The sequence below is a fragment of the Scyliorhinus canicula genome, chromosome 20 (assembly GCF_902713615.1).
Source record: "Scyliorhinus canicula chromosome 20, sScyCan1.1, whole genome shotgun sequence".
NCBI lineage: Eukaryota > Metazoa > Chordata > Chondrichthyes > Carcharhiniformes > Scyliorhinidae > Scyliorhinus > Scyliorhinus canicula.
The window spans coordinates 32,086,764-32,103,218 of record NC_052165.1 but is presented as its reverse complement, the minus strand read 5'-3'; positions in this window follow the sequence as shown (position 1 = coordinate 32,103,218).

Here is a 16,455-nt window from a genome sequence, read left to right as displayed (position 1 = left end):
AGGTCATTTATAAAAATGACAAACAGCAACGGCCCCAGAACAGATCCTTGTGGTACGCCACTCGTAACTGAACTCCATTCTGAACATTTCCCATCAACTACCACTCTCTGTCTTCTTTCAACTAGCCAATTTCTGATCCACATCTCTAAATCACCCTCAATCCCCAACCTTATCAAACGCTTTACTGAAATCCATATACACCACATCAACTGCTCTACCCTCGTCTACCTGTTCAGTCACCTTCTCAAAGAACTCGATAAGGTTTGTGAGGCATGACCTACCCTTCACAAAACCATGCTGACTATCCCTAATCATATTATTCCTATCTAGATGATTATAAATCATATCTTTTATAATCCTCTCCAAGACCTTACCCACCACAGACGTTAGGCTCACCGGCCTATAGTTACCAGGGTTATCTCTACTCCCCTTCTTGAACAAAGGGATCACATTTGCTATCCTCCAGTCCTCTGGAACTATTCCTGTAGCCAATGATGACCTAAAAATCAAAGCCAAAGGCTCAGCAATCTCTTCCCTGGCTTCCCAGAGAATCCTAGGATAAATCCCATCCGGCCCCGGGGACTTATCTATTTTCACCTTGTCCAGAATTGCCAACACTTCTTCCCTACGCACCTCAATGCCATCTATTCTAATAGCCTGGGTCTCAGCATTCTCCGCCACAATATTATCTTTTTCTTGAGTGAATACTGACGAAAAGTATTCATTTAGTATCTCGCTTATCTTGTCAGCCTCCACACACAACTTCCCACCACTGTCCTTGACTGGCCCTACTCTTACCCTAGTCATTCTTTTATTCCTGACATACCTATAGAAAGCTTTTGGGTTTTCCTTGATCCTACCTGCCAAAGACTTCTCATGTCCCCTCCTTGCTCGTCTCAGCTCTCTCTTTATATCCTTCCTCGCTTCCTTGTAACTATCAAGCGCCCCAACTGAAACTTCATGCCTCATCTTCACATAGGCCTCCTTCTTCCTCTTAACAAGAGATTCCACTTCTTTGGTAAACCACGGTTCCCTCGCTCGACCCCTTCCTCCCTGCCTGACTGGTACGTACTTATCAAGAACATGCAATAGCTGTTCCTTGAACAAGCTCCACATATCCAGTGTGCCCAACCCTTGCAGCCTACTTCTCCAACCAACACATCCTAAGTCATGTCTAATGGCATCATAATTGCCCTTCCCCCAGCTATAACTCTTGCCCTGCGGGGTATACTTATCCCTTTCCATCACTAACGTAAAGGTCACCGAATTGTGGTCACTGTTTCCAAAGTGCTCACCTACCTCCAGATCTAACACCTGGCCTGGTTCATTACCCAAAACCAAATCCAATGTGGCCTCGCTTCTTGTTGGCCTGTCAACATATTGTGTCAGGAAACCCTCCTGCACACATTGTACAAAGAACGACCCATCTAATGTACTCGAACTATATCTTTTCCAGTCAATATTTGGAAAGTTAAAGTCTCCCATAACAACTACCCTGTTACTTTCGCTCTTTTCCAGAATCATCTTCGCCATCCTTTCCTCTACATCCCTAGAACTATTAGGTGGCCTATAGAAAACTCCCAACAGGGTGACCTCTCCTTTCCTGTTTCTAACCTCAGCCCATACTACCTCAGAAGAAGAGTCCCCATCTAGCATCCTTTCCGCCACCGTAATACTGTCCTTGACTAGCAGCGCCACACCTCCCCCACTTTTGCCCCCTTCTCTGAGCTTACTAAAACGCCTAAACCCCGGAACCTGCAACAACCATTCCTGTCCCTGCTCTATCCATGTCTCTGAAATGGCCACAACGTCGAAGTCCCAGGTACCCACCCATGCTGCCAGTTCCCCTACCTTATTTCGTATACTCCTGGCATTGAAGTAGACACACTTCAAACCACCTACCTGAACACTGGCACCCTCCTGCGAAGTCAAATCTGTGCTCCTGACCTCTATACTCTCAATCTCCCGTACCCCAAAACTACAATCCAGGTTCCCATGCCCCTGCTGAATTAGTTTAAACCCCCCCAAAGAGCACTAACAAATCTCCCCCCCAGGATATTGGTGCCCCTCAGGTTCAGATGTAGACCATCCTGTCTATAGAGGTCCCACCTTCCCCAAAAAGAGCCCCAGTTATCCAGAAATCTGAATCCCTCCCGCCTGCACCATCCCTGTAGCCACGTGTTTAATTGCTCTCTCTCCCTATTCCTCATCTCACTATCACGTGGCACGGGCAACAACCCAGAGATAACAACTCTGTTTGTTCTCGCTCTGAGCTTCCATCCTAGCTCCCTAAAGGCCTGCCTGACATCCTTGTCCCCTTTCCTACCTATGTCGTTAGTGCCAATGTGGACTACGACTTGGGGCTGCTCCCCCTCCCCCTTAAGGACCCGGAAAACACGATCCGAGACATCACTTACCCTTGCACCTGGGAGGCAACATACCAAACGTGAGTCTCTCTCGCTCCCACAAAATCTCCTATCTGTGCCCCTGACTATTGAGTCCCCAATTACTAATGTTCTACACCTTTGCCCCCTTCCCTTCTGAGCAACAGGGACAGACTCCGTGCCAGAGACCCGTACCCCATGGCTTACCCCTGGTAAGTCGTCCCCCCCACAAGTATCCAAAACGGTATACTTGTTACTCAGGGGAACGACCGCAGGGGGTCCCTGCACTGACTGCTTCTTCCTTCTTCCACCCGGAGGAAACCCACGCAGACACGGGGAGAACGTGCAGACTCTGCACAGACAGTGACCCAAGCTGGGAATCGAACCTGGGACCCTGGAGCTGTGAAGCAACAGTGCTGACCACTGTGCTACCTTGGATTCAACTTTAATTTGAATTGGGTTTTGGAGCAAGCAAGTTGATGGAACGAGGGCTGGTCCTGTCCACTCTGTGAATTGACTTTGTAACTTTAAGAAAGGGGTAAAGGAAATCAAAGCCAGTGTCAGCTGTGGCAACACACTGCTTCTGGATCAGAAGGTCAAGTCTAACTCCAGACACCTAGGGCGGGATTCTCCTGTACCCGGCGGGGCGGCGGGTCCCGGCAGGACGGAGTGGCATGAACCACTCTAGCGTCGACCCGCCCCAAAGGTACGGAATCCTCCGCCGGAGTGCTTTGCCCCCACTGGTTGGTGTGGAAGGCCTTTGGCGCCACGGCAGCCGGGGCCGAAGGGACTCCGCCGGCCGGCGCGAGTCCGCGCATGCGCGGGAGCGTCAGCGGCTGCTGATGACATCCCTGCGCATGCACGGGGAGGGGGGTTCACCTACATGTTGGCCATTGCGGAGGCTGACACGGCCGACGCGTAGGAAAAGAGTGCCCCCACGGCACAGGCCCACTCGCGGATCGGTGGGCCCTGATCGCGGGCCAGGCCACCATGGGGGTGCCCCCCTGGGGCCAGATCGCCCCGTGCCCCCCCCAGGACCCGCGCCGCCAGGTCCCGCCGGTAAGGGACCTAGTCTCATTTACGCCGGCAACACTGGCAAAGAACCAGCAGGACTTTGGCCTATCACGGGCTGGAGAATAGCCAGGGGGGGGCGCTGTCAGCGGCCGCCGTCTGGAGCAGCGCAATTCCCGCCCCCGCTGAATCTCCAGTGCCGGAGAATACGGCGGCCGGCGGGGGTGGGATACACGAGGCCCCCCACCCCCCTCCCCCGGCGATTCTCTGACCCGGCGGGGGTTGGAGAATCCCGCCCCTAAGCACAAAACTCTGGGGGGTGCAGCATTGTTGGAGGTGCTGCTTTGGGCATTAAGCCAAAGCTATGCCTGCCTTCGCAGGTGGACATTTATTTTATTTAGCGAATGCAAAGTTCCTCAGCCAAGCAGTTACTTCCAGTCCTGCTGAGTTGAAAGTGGACAGGTTTCCGCTGAGTCTGTAGAATGGACCATCTTCTATGATGTGGTGCAACGTTTGCTCTCTCTCCCACAGGCACATAAGGGGCTGGTACTAATGTCCCACCTATGGAGGTTGACCGAGCAGGACCGTGGCTGTTCCTGAACCTGTTACGGGTGGACCACTCTTTTCTTGGAAGGTTGATATCAGGAAGCTGTTGGGATGGGTTTGAGACCAGGCACTTGTTTGCCATGTCCAATGATTCCTATTTATTTTATCCAGGTGGAATTTGCATTGAAGACCCTTGTGGCAGGATTTTTCCTGATAGGTCTTCTTGATGGGAGCTGTACCTTGGGTGGGCTGAATAGATCAGCACTAAGTGGCAGGTAGGGGGCATTGTGTACTTTCCTATTATTTTGTGGCTGTTGAAAGTCAGCGGGTATGTTTGACAGGACAGGGAGCCAAGGGAGTGGTGTTGAGCATAATGCTCCAGGAATGATATGCAAGGTAGCATTCAGCTGGATGTCAACTCTGTGATGTGTGTGTGTGGCATGATCTTAACCAAACAGGGGCTCAGTATTCTTCTACTGAGTATGAAAATGCGCATGTTGAGTTTCGGAGGGTGTTGGTAGCAGCACCAAACGGCTAGTAACAAGTTGTTTCTGGGCTTGACCTTGGTTGCAGTTGTTTTTAGATGTGTCCGGAAGGTCGGTGTCCTATTTAAAGTCACTGTTATTTTTTTTGTACAGAGACAATTACTGAGTTAGCGTACCAAAGAACATCTAGTTCAAGACTCGTCAAATTTATTATTGTATAATAAACTGTGGATTGGAAACTAATGCTAATAAACTGGAACTAACACAAGTAACCACAACAAATTCCCCTGCAGACGCCCCCATGGCTATTCCCGGCCAATATACAGTATCTCATTCTCTTCTCTTGGCATTTCTCAATTCCAAGGTGACCCTCATGAACCTTTTGCAGCATTTCCTTGCACGGAGACTGTAGAATTGCAATTCTCCCTTGCCTCAGTAACAAACCATTTGCTACACTTATCTCTGATCATATGTGATGATACTGAGAACGTGAACCTTTTGGCCCTCCATTGTTGATGATTTTCTCTGTTTCTTCAACAATCAGTCTTGACTTTGCATCCGTTGCAAATCCTGCACATCCTCTCCAATGGAAATGTCATCTTGTGCTGTTGGAGCTCTGGACAATGCATCTGCTACTAGTGTGCCAGGTGATTAGATTAATTTAAAGTCATATCTCTGAAATTTCATCATCATCCATTGAATGTGAGGTGACATCTCACTGAGATTCGTCTTGAATGTTGCAATCAATGGTCTATAACCTGCCTCTCTAATGAACAGTTAGACTATGAGCATAGGTATGGAATTTCTCTAACCCATTCACTAGCCCTAAACACTCCTTTTCTATTTGTGCATAATGACATTCATATTATGTCATTGATCTTGAAACATATGCTACTGGTTCCCAATCACTACCATTTTCTTGTTGTAGCAATGCTGCACCTAGTCCAGCCTTCGATGCATCTGTTGAAAGATTGATTTTTTTGTTGGACTGAAAAATGTTAATACTGGTGTGGTCGTTAGAGCTTTGTTTAGTGTTATCCATTCTTGTTCATGCTTTCCAGTCCAAGTGACGTTATGCACTTTCTTCAGGACATCTCTAAGACCTGCTGTCTTTGCTGAGAGATTTGGTGTGAATTTTCCATTGAAGTTGATCATGCCCAGTACTCATAGCAGGTCGAGGCATATTTATAATGGATTGTATCTTCATGTAATCAGGCTTCATTCCTTGAGCAGATAATCTGTCTCCTAGGAACGTTATTTCCTTTACACCAAACTGACATTTGGCCTTGTTGAGTTGTAGCCCATTTCTTCTGACATTTTGTAATAGCCTAATTAGCCTGTCATTGTGTTTCTCTTGGGTGGAACTCCAAATTATGATGTCATTGACGAATACTCGAACACCCCAAATGCGTTCCATCATTCTGTGGAATATTTCTGATGCTGAGATTATGCCAAACGGCATATGAAGAAAGCAACATATACCAAACGGAGTATTGAACGTACAATACTTGGTACTTTCTTCATCTAGCTTGAGCTGCCAGAATCCTTGCAAAGCATCAAGTTTGCTGAAACATTTTGCACCAGACATCTCACTTGTGATCTTCTCTCTTTTAGGTATACGATAGTGTTCCCTTTTTATATTTGCATTTAAATCTTTGATGTCCATGAATATTCAAGGATCACTGTTTCTTTTTTCTTTTTTTTTAAATAAATTTAGAATACCCAATTATTTTTTCCAATTAAGGGGCAATTTAGCGTGGCCAATCCACCTACTCTGCACATTTTTGGGTTGTGGGGGCGAAACCCATGCAGACACGGGGAGAATGTGCAAACTCCACACGGACAGTGACCCAGAGCCGGGATCGAACCTGGGACCTCAGCGCCGTGAGGCAGCTGTGCTAACCACTAGGCCACCGTGCTGCCCTCCTGTTTCTTTTTTCTTACACACACCATCGAATTGACCCAATCTGTTGGCTGTACAATCCTTTTATCACTCCAAGATGTGTCATCCTGCCTAATTCAGCTTTTAGACAATCACGTAATGGTGCTGGAATTCTTCTTGGAGTATGTATCACCGGTTGAGCATTATTTTTTAATTGAATCTTGTAAGTGAAAAGTAGAACACCAAAACCCTGGAATATTTCTGGAAATATTTCTGGAACCATTTCTGGAAAAGCCTGCACGATGGACTCCACTGATCCACTGTCTTTACAGGCATATTTATAATGGCTCTCTCCAGTTGCTCCGTCTGGATCTGTAAAGATTTAATTACCTGCAAAGACTCACATTCAAAGTATCGTCATGCATCATTGACTTTGTCTATATATATGTTTCTGGAACCCACCTCTCATTCACCTGAGGAAGGAGCAGTGCTCCGAAAGCTACTGATTTGAGACAAACTTGTTGGACTTTAACCTGGTGTTGAAAGACTTCTTACTTATATTCTATGCCACGGCCAATAAAGGCAAATATCCCATGTACCTTCTTAACCACTTTATCAACCTGTCCTGCTGCATTCAGAGATCTTTTGACATGTACCCCAATGTCCCTCTGGTCCTCTGTACTTCTGAATTTCCTACCATTCATTGTGTATTCCCTTGTCTTGTTAGTCCTTCCAAAATGCATTCCTTCAAACTTACAGAGTTAAATTCCATTTGCCACTGTTCTGTATATCTGACCAGCTCCTTACCATTTACCACGTCACCAATTTCTAGTGTCACCTGCAAACTTACTGAGCATACCCCCCACATTCATGTCTAGATCATTAATGTACACTACAAACAGTAAGGTATCCAGCACATCCCTGCAGTACACCACTGGACGCAGGCTTCCAGTCATAAATTTAATTTGCACATGGAAATCCTGAGGTTTTGAATGGCACTGTATAAATGCAAGTCCTTTTTTTTTTACTTTGAAAGGAATGTATTTAATATTATTATTATGATTATTATTAGTCAAACAACTGATTAATTTTTGAGTAGATGTGTCTTAGCGTGTGCTGAGGAAGATGTCAATGAAATAAGGAGCAAAGAGCAAGGAAAGTGAGATTGCTTGGGCAAATGGAGGGAGAGTGAGAGCAATCAAAATTAAATACAGTAAAGATAATAAAAGAATAAAGCTGTTAACATCCCTTTTCAAGTAGGTGAAATACAGCAAAGTGTGAACAGGTCACAGGTGTACCATGTGCACCACCATCCCCAATATGCCTGTTCCTTGACTCAAAGGACACATTGCAATATGACTGTAGAGCATCTTACTGCAAGTTACACAATGCAGTGGTGAGGATGAAATCATTCCCTGAGGACTTTATGATTTAATGTATGTGCTAGTGTTCTGGCCCAGTCCATCACAAATTGCTTTCAGGCTTTAAATTCATCAAACAAATGCTCTTTGACCTGTACAAAGAGTTAAAAGAGGATTTAGAATGTCAGGCTGACAACAGTTCTACAATGTCCGTAACATTGAAGGTGACAGCAGCGATCAGCTCCTCCAGCACTGGAACTTCCCAGACCCCTGCTGGTGCCACCACAGGCATCAGTCAGCCCTCAACATCAAAGTTTATCTCTGCTTTGGTTATGAAACCAGACCTCCTCTTTCCTCTTGGTTTTATTCCTCCGGCAGGAATAACTGTTTGCTTTTATTGACAGTGCTGCGCTCCCACGCATCCAGGAAACCATTGATTGAAGGCCTTGTTTCCCTTCTGAGCACAGATACTAGCTGAGGCCGTGTTCCATAGGGGGAAAGGATGTTAATTCTCTGAACTGCCCGGACTATGAGAGGCAAGCACAGATTCATTGATGGCCATGCTGCCTCTTTCCAGAATTCTGAAATGTTCTCTTTGCCTGCAGATTGTTTATGAAGGGAAATTGTGCTGGAGGTCTGTTGCTTTGTAGATATTTTGGCATTTGTGTTTTCCTCAACCATAAAGCTCATTAAAAGGGGTTGGTGTCCGCAGCCACTTCCCTGCTGAATCACCTCTGCAAATAACAGGTAAGGAATGTTGAAAAAAAGAGGCACGCCAGCCCAAATCTCCTCCAATTCAGCACAACCGGAGACAAGCGGCGGGATTTTCCCCTACCCGGCAGGGCGGGGGGTCCCGGTGGGATGGAGTGGCGTGAACCACTCCGGCGTTGGGCCGCCCCAAAGGTGCGGATGTCTCCGCACCTTTAGGGGCCAAGCCCTAACATTGAGGGGCTAGGCCCGCGCCGGAGTGGTTGGCACCCCACCGGCCGGCGGGAACGGCCTTTGGCGCCACGCCAGTGGGGCCGAAGGGACTTCGCCGGCCGGCGGAAGTCCGCGCATGCGCCGGAGCGTCAGCGGCTGCTGACATCATCCCCGCGCATGTGCACGGTCACTTCCGTCTCCGCCATCGTGAAGTCTGTGGCGAAGGCGGAAGGAAAAGAGTGCCCCCACGGCACAGGCCCGCCTGCCGATCGGTGGGCCCCGATCGCGGGCCAGGCCACTGGGGGGCACCCCCCAGGGCCAGATTGCCCCGTGCCCGCCCCCCCCAGGACCCCGGAGCCCGCCCGCGCCGCCTGGTCCCGCTGGTAAGGTAGGTGGTTTGATTCACGCAGGCGGGACCGGCATGACAGCGATGGGACTTTGGCCCATCCCGGGCCGGAGAATCGCCGGGGGGGGGCCCGCCGACAGGCGCAGCGCGATTCCCTCCCCCGCCGAATCTCTGGTGCTGGAGACTTCGGGAGGCAGCGGGGGCGGGTTTCACGCGGGGGGTCGGAGAATCCCGCCCAAGGTTTTACTGATCAATCTCGTGGGAGGTTATAGCATTGTTTGCCCAAGGTCTGCTATACTTTTGCTGCTTGTAATGTGTTACATAACTTTTCAAAATGCTTTGGAGACGGGCAGTCCTGCTAACATTGGCAGTGAAACAGATGAAGGCACGGCTCCGAACAGGCTGTGACTGGATAATGCAAATGGACCTGTGCAAGACATTCACAAAGACTGGGGAAATGATTTCTGCAAAGCTCTAGCTTCATTGTCATGGCTATGCACCATTACTGCTGGGGTTTCTTTCCTTCCCTTCTGCCTGGAGGAAGATGCCATGTAAATAGTGCTAGTTTCTGATCTTGAATGTACCTCGTCTGCCTGCAGATTCACAACTGACAAGGCGGGGTTTTGTCTCATGTGCCTTTTCCTTTCTCTATTTGCAAATAATTCACTATGATTTGTATGTTTATTTCCCTGAAACAGGGCACTTTAAAAAAAATAAATTTAGAACACCAAATTATTTTTTTTCCCAATTAAGGGGCAAGTTACCATGGCCACCCCACCTACCCTGCGCATCATTCTGGGTTGTGGGGATGAGACCCATGCAGACTCGGGGAGAATGTGCAAACTCCACACGGATAGTGACCCAGGGCCAGGATCAAACCCGGGTCCTCAGCGCCGTGCAGCAGCAGTGCTAACCACTGCGCCACCGTGCTGCCCAAACAAGCCAGTTTTATTCTGATTTTAAGCACTGGCTGACAACTTTCACTCAACCTTTCTGCACATTTCTGCCTCAACTGGGGATGTCTGTCCGTTCTGGGTGCTGCATTTCAGGGAGGATGTGAAGGCTTCAGAGAGGGTGAGGGAAGGTTTACGAGAATGGTTCCAGGAATGCCAAACTTCAGTTATGTGGAAAAGCTGGGGATCTTTTTAGAAAAGAGACATTTAAGATTCGGTGGAGGGAAACTATTCCTATTGGTGTAAGGGTCAGAAACCAGAGTGTGCAAATTTAAGGAGATTGGTTCAAACAAACACCAAAGGATTTTTTTTATTGAAACGTGCCGAGGTACAGTGAAAAGTACTGGACATTGAACAAGTCACCAGGGGCAGCATGCAGTGGAAAAATATGAAGGGGCCAAAGATAGATCCTTGAGGGACATGAGAGGTAAGGGTAGAGGAGCATGATGAGAAGCCATTGTCTTTAGCTATGATTAGATAAGAATGGAACCAATGGGTGCAAACTTCCTGTTTTCAACCTAAGTGATCCTGTCAGTGGTGAATCGGGAATGTTTCCTGCAGGCACAAGGAGCAAAGCTGACGTGTCATTTAAAAGCACTTCAAACATTTCTTCCGAGGACCTGATTCTACGCTGCAGCTGTCAGGTCTCGCTCCTCCGAGATCGGGGTGCCCTTTTTAAAGGGTGCCTCGAATGCAGAATAATTCTGTAGCTCCCACCTCATTCGCTGGGATGCCATCCCTCAATTAATCACTGGCAAGGACCCCCAGAATTGCTGGCAAGGCCCCCCTCAAGTCCCTAGTGAGGTCCCCCTCTAATCTCTGGCACGGACCCCCTCAGCCTCCATTTTCAGCCTCCCTACCAGGCCTTCCTCAGTCCTTCCCTTGAGGCACCGCCCCTTGGCAGTGCAAACCTGGCATCTTGGAATCTGAGGAGAGGCAAGAGGGTGATAACCCTCCCCACACTTGCCTCTAGGGTGCGGGGGGGGGGGGTACCTTTGTAGGCGGTGGGGGTCATGGAGGGGGGGGGGGCTTGGGCTTGGCTGGAGGATCTCAACTCAGGGGTCTTTCTGGGGTGGGAGTTGTTTGGTTGGGCTTTCCATCTGCAGCCTGAAAATCATTAAACTCCCTCCCATCATGGCTGTAATGAGTGGAAGTCTTCTCTCTGTAGCCCACAACCTTTAAACTTGCGCCCATAATGTCAAGTTCAAAGGTCTGTGAAATGAAGCTAATGTCTTCCCTTTAATGTGATGAAAACCTTTAAAGTGCCTTTTTCACAATCAATTTCATTGTCCTTTAACTTTGTCAAACCTCTGGGCGTGCTTAGAAACCAAAAAGCTTTGAACAGCATTGTTTACATTTAATTTCACAGACCATTGCATTTTACAAGTCTCTTGATTGACAGGCCCAGGCAACTTCAAAGGAAAGTTGTCTTTCAATAAATTTAGAGTACCCAATAATTTTTTTCCAATTAAGGGGAAATTTAGCATGGCCAATTTACCTAATCTGCACATCTTTGGGCTGTGGGGGTGAAATCCAAGCAGATACAGGGAGAATGGGCAAACTCCACAGGGACAGTGACCCCAGGCTGGGGATTGAACTCGGGTCCTCAGCGCAGTAGACAGCAGTGTTAACCACTGCGCCACCATGCCGCCCTAACTTCAAAGGAAGGTTTACCATTGTTTATTTATATAGCTTGACAGGGGTCCAGTAACTGTGAAGTACTTCCTCTTTTGAGCTCTTTTTCCATCTCCTTAAAGGCATGAGATAAATGCTAGTTATTGTTATTTTGGGAGATATTATGGCAGACACTCTAGTGTAGCACAGATTGAGTCCTGCGCTGTCAGAAGGTGAGAACTTAAAGCAAGGCCCTATATGCCTGCTTAGGTGCTATTTTCACAAAGAGCAAGAGAGTTACCTCAGTGTCCTGTCCAATATTTAGACCTCAATCACCATCACAAAACCAGCTTACCCGATCATTATCGCATTGCTGTTTGTGGGAATTTAGTGTGCTCAGCTTGTCTTCTGCATTGTATGCATCACAGCAGTGATTACACTTCAACAGTACCTCATTGTCCGTGAAGCGTTTTGAGATATCCAGTGGTTGTGTAAAGTGCTATGGAAATGCAAGTCACTCGTTAAACATGGCAGCTATTTTGTACACAACAAGACCCTTCAAATATAAAAGAATTAAGGGTCAGTTGATCAATATTGTTTGGTGCTGTTGTACAAGGATCTGCCAACGACTCCCGCTCTTCTTTGAATAGTGTCACAGGACCCACAAATGGAATCTTGATTTAACATTACATATGCAGGATAAACCGGTCCCGGGTCACTATCTGTGTGGAGTTTGCACATTCTCCCCGTAGCTGTGTGGGTTTCACCCCCACAACCCAAAGATGTCAGGGACTGGTTTAACACTGTGGGCTAAACAGCTGGCTTGTAATGCAGAACAATGCCAGCAGCGCGGGTTCAATTCCCGTACCGGTCTCCCTCAACAGGTGCCGTAATGTGGCAACTAGGGGCTTTTCACAGGAACTTAATTGAAGCCTACTGACAATAAAAGATTATTATTATTCTGTGCAGGTTAGGTGGATTGGCCATGCTAAATTGTCCCTTAATTGGAAAAAAAATAATTGGGTACTGTAAATAAAAAAACATCTGCAGGATAATAAAGGACACACTGCTGACAGCACAGTGCCTGCTCAGTATAATGCAGCATGAAACACAGTTCACATCAAGCTTGGTTATAACAGGATAAGAGGGAAAAATTAGGTTATAGGAAAACAAGATCATGGGCTGGATTCTCCACCATGTGCCACCGGTAGTGGTGTTCCTGATACAGCGGAGGATCCAGCTTCTGGGAAAGAACGCTGATCCATTTCCGATGCTCTGACCCCTGGCTTGTATCGTGCTTGAGGTCCATGCCCCGTGCCAGTGGGAGGAGGCAAATGGGTCATTAAGACCCATTTGAATCCTATTCATGGGCCAGGAACCATATTCTCCAAGCCCATGTGATTCCCTGGTCCTCTGGGCTGATAATCATGTGGGCAGTAATCAGTGCAGGCCCCAATAGGCATGTACCTGACGAGGTGGACCTTGCAGTGAGCCAAGGGGGTAACTGTTTAAGGGAGACACCGCCAAAGTCCATCGGATAGGTAACCCTCTCCCCACAATGCAAGACCTGCCCACCTCACCAATAGAGACTCTAATCAAAGAGAGTCCCTAATTAACAAGCCCACCCACGGGATCTCGCTATCGGGCCACCGCAATTCCCGAGGGAATTCTTCGCAATCCTCGTCATGCTAACATTTGCATGGCTAAGGATTGGGAATCGTTTTCTCATTGGTGCTCCCAGTGTGAGAGCAAATTAGGTGCAATTCAGCACCAGCAGCAGAACATAGGGCTGGATTCTCTGTTGCTCGATGCTGATATCGTAATCGGCGGTCGTGCGGAGAATGTACTCCGACGCCCAAATTGGGGCCAGTGCCGGTTTGACCCCGGTCAGCTACACTGCACCCCCTTGGAAATGGCATAATCACGTTGCGCACCGTGCGGTGTTTTAACGCTGATGTCGCGCCATCAGCAGGCCCTCCTGCGATGCTCCGCCCCCGATGGGCTGAGTTCCTGATGGCACGGAACAAGTGTTGGCTCAGTGGTCGGGAATCCGCGTGACGTCTGCGGACTGTGTCCATTGCCGCCACACTCGGCCGGGATCTATGCCGCTAGCCGTAGGGGCTTCCATGAGGGCTGTGGGGGGGGTGGCCTGTGGGGTCGCGGATGGTGGGTCGCACCCATGCAAGGCCGGCGCCATGTTGTACGGCGTGACTGCTGCAAGTGTGCATGCGCGGCCAGGGACCCAGCCATTTCCCAGCCCTTTTCGGCGCTGGAGCTGGGAGTTTCACCCGGCGCCGTTGCTAGCCGCTTAGAGGTCCTGGAATTGCTGAGGGGTCGACGCCGATTGTTTGGTCGTAAAACTCCTGCAAATACTCCGTTTGAGCCAGCACTTAGCCGCTGAAATGGAGAATCCAGCCCACAGTCTCCCAAATGGAGAATCCTGCCCCATGTTTCTAGCTGGAATAAAATGTTTGGGAAGATCTCAGCGAATAACCAATGCATGTCAGTCTATTTTTCTTTCTGAGCTCTTAAGATGTTCCTCATATACCAGGTGACCATTTATGATGCTTAAACAAACATGTTTGTTCTTTACACATGGATAAGATGTCCATGGAGAGAAATGGCACAAGGAAGTGCTGAGCGTTTTGGCAAAGGTTGGTACCATGAACGGTACAGGATTGGAGGGCCAAAGGGCCTGTTCCTGTGCTGTATTGTTCTTTGTTCAGGTACTGCTGAGTTGCATTCTGTAATTTTAAAATATAGCGCTGAGCTTGGGCTGAGTTTTAGAAGCACTTGCAACTTTTACTTAGAATGTACAGCACAACACTTGGCTATTTGGACCAATTAGTTCATGCCAGGGTTCATGCTCCACATGGGTCGCCTCCTACTCTATTGACTTTATTTCACCCCATCAACATGCCCCTTTTATGGACCTGTGTTCGATCCAGGCCCTGGGTGATTGTCCGTGTGGAGTTTGCACATTCTCCCCGTGTCTGTGTGGGTCTTACCCCCACAACCCAAAGATGTGCAAAGTAGGTGGATTGGCCGCTCCAAATTGTCCCTTAATTGGAAAAAAATACTCTGAATTTATTTTTTAAAAACATGCCCTTTTATTCTTTTCCCCTCATGTACTTAGTGGGCTTCCCTTCAAATGCATCTATTGAGCATTTTCAAGCCAATGCAAAACAAAAAAATATTGAACCTTCATCCCGAGCTGCAGCTCTCCTTTATGAAGTTTGCAAAGAATTATTGAGCTCTCTTGTACTCCACTTTCTGCCAGACCTCAGTTGAAATTTTCCCCTGAAGGCTAGGAAATTTTCATTGATGTAACTAACCTGTTCTTGGTCAATGCTGGTGGGCAGACAGGCTAGTCTGAAGGGGACGTTCGAGTAAGAAAAGATGTCCTTTTTAATCAACGTTGAGAATGGTTCTGGCACCTTTGTGTTGGAGACATGGGGTAGCGTTCTCCATCCAGTGATGCCGGAATCACGCGTGAGGCGAAAATTGAAGCCGGCATCCGACAGAATGCCATGCTCCGGTGCCTCATCAGCGGTATGAATACATTCTACTTTGCACATACTACTTGCCCAGCTTTGTTACCAAAAATTAAGTCCAGGACCGTCCCCTCTCTTGTTGATCCTTTTATGTACTGGCTTGAAAGGTTCTCCTGATTGTACTTTTAAGAATCCCGCTCCCTCTAAACCGTTCACGCTATGGCTACCCCAGTTAATATTGTGAAAGTTGAAATCCCCCACTATTACTACCCGATTACTTTTTTAAAAATAAATTTAGAGTACCCAATTATTTTTTCCAATTAAGGGGCAATTTAGAGTGTTCCATCTACCTATCCTGCACATCTTTGGGTTGTGGGGGTGAAACCCACGCAGACACGGGGAGAATGTGCAAACTCCACACGGACAGTGACCCACGGCCGGGATTCGAACCCAGGTCCTCAGCGCCGTAGGCAGCAATGCTAACCACTGTGCCACCGTGATGCCCACCCGATTACTTTTACACTGCTCTGAAATGCATCTACATAGTTGTAATAGTGTGATGCAACAGCATTGCATGACTGCTATGGGGTAACACAACATTATTGGATGTATGCTACCCTGTAATCAAGGTATACTGCACAACTGCTACATGGCAATCGAGCAGTAGTGCATGGGTGCTAGCCCATAAACCGGATATGCTGCGTGACTGCTACGGATTCAGCTGAGAAAGAATGAAACACAGATCATCTAAACGCGAGTATTACAACTTTATTTCAACATAATTGTAGTACTCTCTGGTTATTCTATGTATAAAATATTCCCTGCAGTGACTGTTGTAAGTGGAAAATGTATTCAGTGTTAAATATTGGGGAAAAATGAAAGATTCATTTCAATGAAGGTTGAAATCATGGTGAAGAACATTGAGCTGTTTTGTAATGGATTATCAATAAATTCCCATCATTGAATTGAGGTTAGTGTGATGTGTACATCCTTGATATTGTGATTTATCATTTAATTACATAGCCTAGCATGATGTTAAGCTCTCCGATCACATTGAACATACCCCTGATTTTGCTGTACTATTATATTGGCTGAAAGAGGATCATTTATGTATCACAAATAATAGTAGTTATTATTTTTGAATGGGCAAAATTTATGTGTTTAGTTTGCAGTCTATTGCATTCAAGGGCACAAAATAGATTGTGGGCAAGTAATTCAATAGTTCAATGTCAATTATCTAAATAGAAGTCCTGATGTTCATGGCATTTTGAAGTCAGGAGTATCTAGTTTATGCGAAAGTCAAAAGCTCAGTAGGTATTTCTTCTTGTCCAAGTGGTCGTCAGTTATTTGGAGATTGGGACTGGTGATAGGGGCATCACAGTTTGCCTCAATTCTCCTGTGACGGAACATTCAGGGGTTTCGATAGAATATGCAAGGAGAAACTGTTTCTACTGTCAC